The sequence below is a fragment of the Tupaia chinensis genome, unplaced genomic scaffold, assembly GCF_000334495.1.
Source record: "Tupaia chinensis unplaced genomic scaffold, TupChi_1.0 Scaffold000118_1, whole genome shotgun sequence".
Lineage (NCBI taxonomy): Eukaryota > Metazoa > Chordata > Mammalia > Scandentia > Tupaiidae > Tupaia > Tupaia belangeri.
Genome location: NW_006159584.1, coordinates 3574381 through 3582479, shown reverse-complemented (window position 1 = coordinate 3582479; position 8099 = coordinate 3574381). Strand labels below are relative to the sequence as shown.

Below are 8099 nucleotides of genomic sequence, written 5' to 3'. Positions count from 1 at the left end.
TTTTAAGCCACTGGGTCCAGGACGCGAACCGCGGTTGATTACATGGGAGTCCAGTGACATAGCCATTATGCTAACTGCTGGTTCCTAAAAAAGTAATTTTGTAGAGAGAAAAAATAGATAATTCAACCACACTCTAAAAATAATTCCATGGATACTAGAGGCAGTGTGAGAGGACGGTGGGAAATGGGAATTGGGGTGGGAGGGAAAGAATCAAGGGAGAAAAAGAAGCGGCAACACATTTAAGTGACACAAAATGTACAATTATCTGCTGATGATAATTTGTAGGGTAATATGTCTGACTGGACTAATATACAGTATATTCATGCTGGAAAAATTTATTTTGTATGCTGTAGAGATATACAGTGATTCAACGTAAAAAAAAAAAAAGAAAGAAAAGAAAAAAGTAAATGCCATGAGTATTCAAAAACGTCTTTACCAATAGTAAAAATCTATTTAGGTTTAAAAAAGAAAAGAAAAAAGCAAATGCCATGAGTATTCAAAAATGTCTTTACCAATAGTAAATATCTATTTAGGTTTTAAAGATACTCCAAATCCTGTCTCTCATAAATGAGGATATCGATAATTCCAATTGAGAAAAAGCTGTCAACCTTATAGGAAATAACTTTTCCATTGTCTTATTGTCATAGACTTGGAAACATACAAGGAAAAGGCTAAGAAAGATACCAAGGAGGGGCTGAGCTTGTAGTAGAGAGTTACAGGATGTGGTGAGTTTGCAAACAATAACTAGTAACAATTTAATGTGCAAATAAGTGTGGCTTATTACAATAGAAGCAGCCATGATCCCATGTGACAGCAATGTATACAATCAAACTTCAAGAAAAACTGACAATTTCATGCAGAATATATGTATCTTCCAAGACAAATAAAACATTCTTTTCAATGGACTAATGTAAAAAAATAGGGCTAGCTCCATGGTGTGATAGTTGAGGCAGCTGGATCCCACAGAGACAACCATGTTGTTCAAGACCTGGACCTGGCTGCTTGAAAAACACACCAGGTACATGGGTATACATGCCCAAAACACAAAAGGAGGGAGAAATGGAGAAGGGATTGAGGCATGACCATCCTCCATGGGCATTGCTTTCTTGCTCTTCCTGTTTCTTTCTCTCTCTCTCTCTCTTTTTCTCTGTCTCTCTCTGGTGAACACATATCAACTCTAGCAATTTTTTTACTTAAAAAAATAATGCCACTTTAACATACCCTATCTTTTATATTTAACTACATTTCTTGAAATATCCCTGAGAACATCTATATGTGGTAAGTCCAGGCATTTTAAAGCATGCCTGGTATCTCTTTTCTACACAACTTGGGATCATTATCCTTCGAAAAACAACTTCTGTTTTGACAGTCAGCTTTTAGGCCTTTGTTCAGGGGAAGCCGCATTATCACATTAAAACCCAAAGGTCAGACATCTGTGAAATATTGTGCTAAAAGCCAAGAAGCTGAGGCAGAAAATTCTTTCTGCTTCATCTCAATATAAATTGCAGATCAAACAGTGATCTGGATTGACAATAGCCATCCAATCTGAAATGAATTGTATTCCATTTAACATCTAAAATGTCATACTGGGCATTCTGTTGGCTTTAATTTTCAACTGGCCAGCTTTGTTCTTGGTATTTGTACCTTCCATATGTGCTTTTTGACCTTCAGATGATAGGATTTTGTATCCAGCAAGAACAAATGAAATCTATGTAACATACGTTGTACCCAGACTGCTTATTTGCTTATTCAATTATTATTTTTAAATATGTTTACTTTGTGAATCAACAATAAGAATTATAATTTAACTGAATTGTTGCTCTTTTTTTTTTAAAGTTTTTTGCCATAGGGCATGTGGTTTGATGGATAGAAACAGAAAGATGGAAAGTGAGAAATTACCCCTCCATCCCACTGGGGGCGGGGGGCGGTGGATGGCCACACTATAATCCCTTCTCCATTTTCCTCTTGGAATTTTGGGCATGTACACACATGTGCCCAGGGTGATTTTTAAACCACTAGGTCCAGGACTCAAACCATAATCAACCATGTGGGGGTCCAGCATCTTAACCACTATGCCACCTGCTGTCCCTAACTGAATTCTTAGCAGATGGTAGTACACAAAGAAAAAAAAAATACTTTAAACATTCTGCACAACGGGAAATAGCTGAAAATGGGAACTTGAAAACATTTTCTAAGGAGAATCAAGAGTGAACAGACATAGGGGCCAGCAGATGGTGTAGCAGTCATGTCATCGGACTCCCACATGGTTGACCACAGTTTGAGTCTCACTGGCTTAAAACTCATGTGGGGCATGTATGCACGTGTGCCCAAGATCCTGGGAGGAGAGTGGAAAGAAGAGATGAGGTGTGACCATCCTCCCGGAGGGTGATTTTTTTCACTTTCTCGCTGTCTCTGTCCCTCTCTCTCCAGTGAGCAAGCACAGCCTAAAGCAAAAGCCTCTTAAAAAAGATAAAAAATAATGAAAAGACATAACTATGATAATTATCATACACACACACACAATATTTACTCTACTATACATACTTTATATTTACATTGAGACTTGCTGAGAATCATGATGTAGTTGTTAAAATGTACTTATTCTTGGGTCAGCTCTATGACACAGTAGTAACACACACTCCATAAGAACAGGATGCCACATGGCGAATGAGGATCAAATCTCCAGCAAAGTCAGCCTAAAACACACGAGGAAGAAAACGAGTGCCCAAAATCAGATGGGCTGGAAGATTGGAGGAAGGGAACATGGCATGAGCAAGACTCTACAGAGGTTGTTCCTTCCTCTCTCTCTCTTTCTCTCTCTCTCTCTTTCTTTTCTCTCTGTCTCTCAGGTGTGCAAAAGACAAGTCATGAATAAAAGAAAAAGAATTTATAAATGTAGTTTTTCTCATCTTTGTTATTCTCCGTAAGAAACAGATCATTGGGAGATAAAATAAAAGCATCCCTAAGAAGGTCACTTTGAAAAAATCAAAATTTAGAAAGGAGAAAAATTTGTCTCCTGCCTTTCACATCAGATTGTCTAGTATTTCTTTTCGATACATGTCCACTTAAAACTAATTGGGGTGGGGGGAGAAAACAAACAAAAAAACTTTGCCTGTATCTCTGTTATTGTGAATGAAAGCAAACTGAAGAAAAAACCGTCATTATATTAAAAAAAAAAAAAAAGATGGAAGAGAAGGTACAGGTGACTAAATTAGAATATTCGTGAAGTTAAGGAATGTCCACTGAAGGTACATCAGTGTTTTAACTGAGAAAATTCACTTTCCTGAGCCTCAGTTTCCTCATCTATCATGAATAGAATTTCTTATTCTCAAAGAATAAGAAATACAGTATCACTTTCCTGAGCCTCAGTTTCCTCATCTATAAAACTCTCAAAGAATAAGAAATACAGTGTCTAATGCCTGAAAGCATGAAATAACCTAGAATCAATAATGTTTACATATATATAAACATATATATATATATATTTCCTACTAAAAACATTTTTTTTTAAATGAGCTGAGTTTATTGTCATTCAATTAGCAAGATAAATATCTTTATGGCAAGATAAATATCTTTCTGGTTGTTCTTATCTTAGCTTTGCTGGACTCTTCCTGCCCTAGGTAATATTCAAATGTTTAAAAACATGTTCAACATGGGCACTGACCAGTCAGAACCAACTCTGGAAAACCCCTGGTCGTCGGGGTAGGGTGTGTCCAGAGTATCTTGGGAAGACTCTGGTGTGACTAGGGTAATACAGGACTCTTCAGTCAGTATAGAAGATTTCTTTATTATTATTATTATTTTTAATAAGCAGTATGTTATACTTGCACAAACCAAATGGAAATCAAATCTGCTCTCAGAGATGAACACTCCTTTTTTTCTTTGGCATTCATAAAAGCCTAGTTTAGAATGCTAATGAAGTTTTAATACCTCTATTGATTTAATGCTTAAGATTGAATGTGGCTCGTAAACCTGATATGGAGAAGATGAAGATGGACGAGCTCTTCAGTCCTATAATATTTCTATCTACGCATCCTTGCCTCCTTTGCACTCCCTGTCTGGCCTCTGTCTCCTTTAGAGTTGAACTAGAGTGAGAGAGGAGAGGGAAGGAGTGAAGAGGGCAAATAAAGACTATGACCTTAGGGGCCAGGCCACAGTGCAGTGATAAAATACAATGTCCTGCGAGGCAATCCCACATCGGAATGTTCCCTGATCAAGTCTGGAGGCATCTCTGAGTATGCCAGGCACATGGCTGCCGGCGATCTGGGGCTGGCCAAAGGCTGGGAGTAAATTGCAGCATCAAGGCACTGTTGGGGGGGGGAGGGGGACTTGCTCTCTCTCACCCTTCTCTCCCTCCCTTTCTCTCTCAGTCTGTATATCTTGCTTATGTAAGAAATAAATAAATTTCAAAAGAGGGAAAAAAGAGTTTAATTTTAAATCTGACTCTCTGCGTTGTTCAGGTCTCCTCTCTGAACTTCACTTAGAGACGCACTGCAAACACATGCTGAGCTCCTTAGACTGTCCTCTCAGCCATTGACCATGTATGTCTCAGAATCACGCTTCTTTTGGGGGGACTGTGTTATCTTGCAGGCTGTCCCCTTGGAGGGATCACTTTGAACCTAATTTAGGCCTCACAACTTCCTTCTGTCCCATTAGAATCTCTCAGCACTTTTGCCCTCTCCCTGAAAGTGCAAAGCTTGCCACAGCCCTTTCTCAATCGCCCCCCACCCCCAGGCGGTTCCATCCAGCTTCCCACGTTCTAACTTATCAAGGCAAAGTAACACCTGTCACTTCTACAAACTCCAGAGAACACACATTATAGTTGTTCTCTAGCAGTTTGGATGGGGGCATGGAGGAATGCAAGTGCCCCCTCTAATCTTGTCCAATCACCTTACTTGTCTAAGAAAGTAAAATGAACTGTTTTTGCATGTCTTGTTTTAAATTCCTTTGATGTTTTTATTGTCAGACTTTAGACTACATAAAAATTTGTTTTAGCTTTTGCATCCCAATCAAAATTGAAATGCAAAGAAAACAATCCCACTTTCTATGTTAGTTTCTGAATAAGAAAAAAGAATACTGTTTTCTCTTTTTCCTTTCACTACCTAGGAACCATTATCCTGTCCTATTCAAATTTTCACACACATCTTACTATATCTGTCCTATATGAACTATCTCTAAACTCCAAGAAACAAGTTAGATCCCAACAGTCTTAACTGGGATTTATCTTTTGTGGCAATGTGCAAAAAATAGCAAGCTGTGGCTTTCGGAATGGGGAAATATATTCTCCTGAAAGCTACTCATTTATTTTTGCTGCAACATCAAGAATGTAACCAGTTAAAACAGGCTCTGCAGCTTGTAGTTTCAAATTTCCATTGTGCTTCTTGTGCTTTCTCTTCTTTTCAACTCATTTAAACCATTTTCCTTTTGTAACATCTCAATTCTAGGTATTCTTGTCTCAATAACCAACTTGATCTTTCATCCTCTTTGGTTTAACCCCTTACGTAATGATGCTCACTTAAACGGTCAAAAGCAATTTGTTCAAGCTTGACTATTTTCTTCGCATTTTTAAGGTTTTTTTTCCCCTCTGTTTCCCACCTTCTCTATTCTATTATGAATTTATATTTAAGCAAGTAGTTTTTCTATGCTTTATTCACAATAGTAAAAATTTGTAGAGACTCTCAAAATATAATAACAAAGACCTGTGAAACTGCTAATCAATATAACATAAATAAAAGTAAATATACAAATTCTTGAATAACTTGTCATGGATTATAAAATAGTATGTTCAGTATGCAATGAAGTTAAATTTTACTGGTAGCTGAAAATATATTTTCTACCAATTTTTAATTTAAAAAATTAGAAAAATATAATATTACCATTAATTTAAAATAGTCATGAATAAAAAAGGATTCAGAAAATAAGTAAACCCCACAAACAATACAGCCTAAAAAAAGTAGACATTTTTTAACTTTTGGTTTTAATATTTTTTCACAATAGTCTGTCACTAAAGATGACATGAAAAAGCAAATATATTCATATAAATGAGCTTAAGCTATATAAACTATAGCCATTATCCTTTAATTAGGAGAGGATCTTTGTGTCACCTGAGGATCCCATGTCTTAATTTTAAAATATTAGTGGCTAAAATTCTTACCTATGTCAACATGAATTTATAGTTCATCTGCTCTACCTGTACAAAGGGGGAGAGAAAGAAGACCAAAATTTGAAAGTTCTTGATAGTATTACTAACTTACTAAAGAAATAAAACAACTATACATATATAGGGTTTTTTTCCCTTTATCAAAGGTATTAATGACACCGACTGTGTAAATACAAGCTCTGAGCTTAGCAGGGAGTGAAGAATAAACTTCCTCTACAAAGTGAAATGAGGGAACTGAGCTTTGGAGAGAATCAAGAGATGAATGAAGCCACAAGAGAATAAGTATGGTGGCAGATGCTCAGGGGTGGGTGGGTGGAAGTGTCCAACTGTATGATGCATACAACCCCTGCTTTACTGCTTTAGTTAATTTGTCAATGGGAACCAGCAGTTAGCGTAATGGTTATGTCGCTGGACTCACACGTAGTCGACGGTGGTTCGCATCCCGGACCCGGTGGCTTAAAACTCACGCTGGGCGTAAGAAAAAGAGGTAAAGGCTTACAAGGACTTACAGGACCAATAAGAGGTTTCATCTGGCTTTGATTACGTGGAGGGAGAAATCAAGGAAATAGGTTGAGTTCCATGCAGGGATAAAGTCTGCAGAAGAATGAGGATAGCCATAGTAATTACAAGATGAAGAGTTCAGTTTTCCAGAAGCTATAAACAAAGATAAGCATAAAAATAAAGCCCACAAAGAAACTCATGAAAACATTTTAAGGTTATTACACTCCCTTCAAATCACAAAATTTTAAAATTTTGATTCTGAAAAAAAAAATGATTGTGTTTTCAAAATTCACAGATGGTATTGGGGCTGGATGGAGCTTTGGGAGGTGATTCAGTGAAGAAGACAAAGTGCCTTTTATTAGTGTCCTTATGAAAGAGGCCTCAGAGAGCTGCCTTATCTTTTCCATGTTTGAGGACACAGCGAGAAGTCACAATCTATGAACTAGAAAGAAAGCCCTCATCGGATAACTGAATCTGTCGGTGTCTTGACCTTGGACTTGCTATTCTCCAGCCTGTGAGAAATAAAACCTAGTTTATGATTATTTTGTTATAGCAGTCCAACAGACTGAGACATTGCTGTCAGATTTTGTGACTTAAAACAACATAAGTTTATTATCTCATAGCTCTAGAGGTCAGGAGTGTGAAATGGGCTCCAGTGCACTAAGATCAATTTGTTAGGCAGGGCTACTTTCCTTCTGAGGTTCTAGTTGAGACTCTATACCCCTTCTTCCAGTTTTTTTGAGGCAGCCTGCATTCCTTGGCTCATGATTCCATGTTTCATGTGCAAGGTTAGCAGTATAGCACTTAAATCCAACCATATATATATATATATATATATAGAGAGAGAGAGAGAGAGAGAGAGAGAAAGACACGTTGGTGTTCTAGTACATTGTGTTGCTTGTAACAGAAATACCTGAGTCTGGGTAATTTAAAAATACAGGTTGATGAGGACAAGCAGATGGTGTAAAGGTTATGTCACTGAACTCCCATGTAGTCAACCATGGTTTGAGTCCTGGACCTGGCAGCTTGAAACTCACACTGGGCACGTGTGTGTGTGTGTGTGCCCCCAAAATATTGAGAGGAGAATGGAGAAGGGATTGTGGTGTGGCTATTTCCCTGGGGTGGGGGGTGATTTCTCACTTTCTGTCTGTTTCTCCAGCAAGCACTGTCCCCTATACCAAAAAATCTCTCTTAAAAAGAAAAATACAGGTTTTTTTAAACCCGCAGTTTTGAGGTTCCAGGTCAAGCAGCTACAGCTGATGACAGTCTTCTTGATGGTTAGGCCCCAAGGTCACACAGGTCACATGGGAAGAACCTGAGCAGAGCATGTATCTATACCCATGTCTTTGTTCTGATCTTTCTCTCCATATAAAGTAACCAGGAGTTAATCTTGGGGCCACCAGTGTAATCTCTTCCCAAAAGCTCTACCTTTCATAGT

The 8099-nt window shown here is 37.8% G+C and overlaps 1 long non-coding RNA gene across 2 annotated transcripts in view; it reads right to left on the bottom strand.

Moving 5' to 3' along the window:
* The window catches only part of LOC102503178 (uncharacterized), a 43226-nt gene that overhangs the window by 4858 nt on the left and 30269 nt on the right, over positions 1 to 8099 (bottom strand). For both annotated transcript variants that reach the window (XR_333950.3, XR_333951.3), the window contains 2 exons: positions 6155 to 6190; positions 2545 to 2696 (listed from right to left, as the gene is read on the bottom strand). This is a non-coding gene — a long non-coding RNA (uncharacterized LOC102503178). The remainder of the gene's footprint in view (positions 1 to 2544; positions 2697 to 6154; positions 6191 to 8099) is intronic.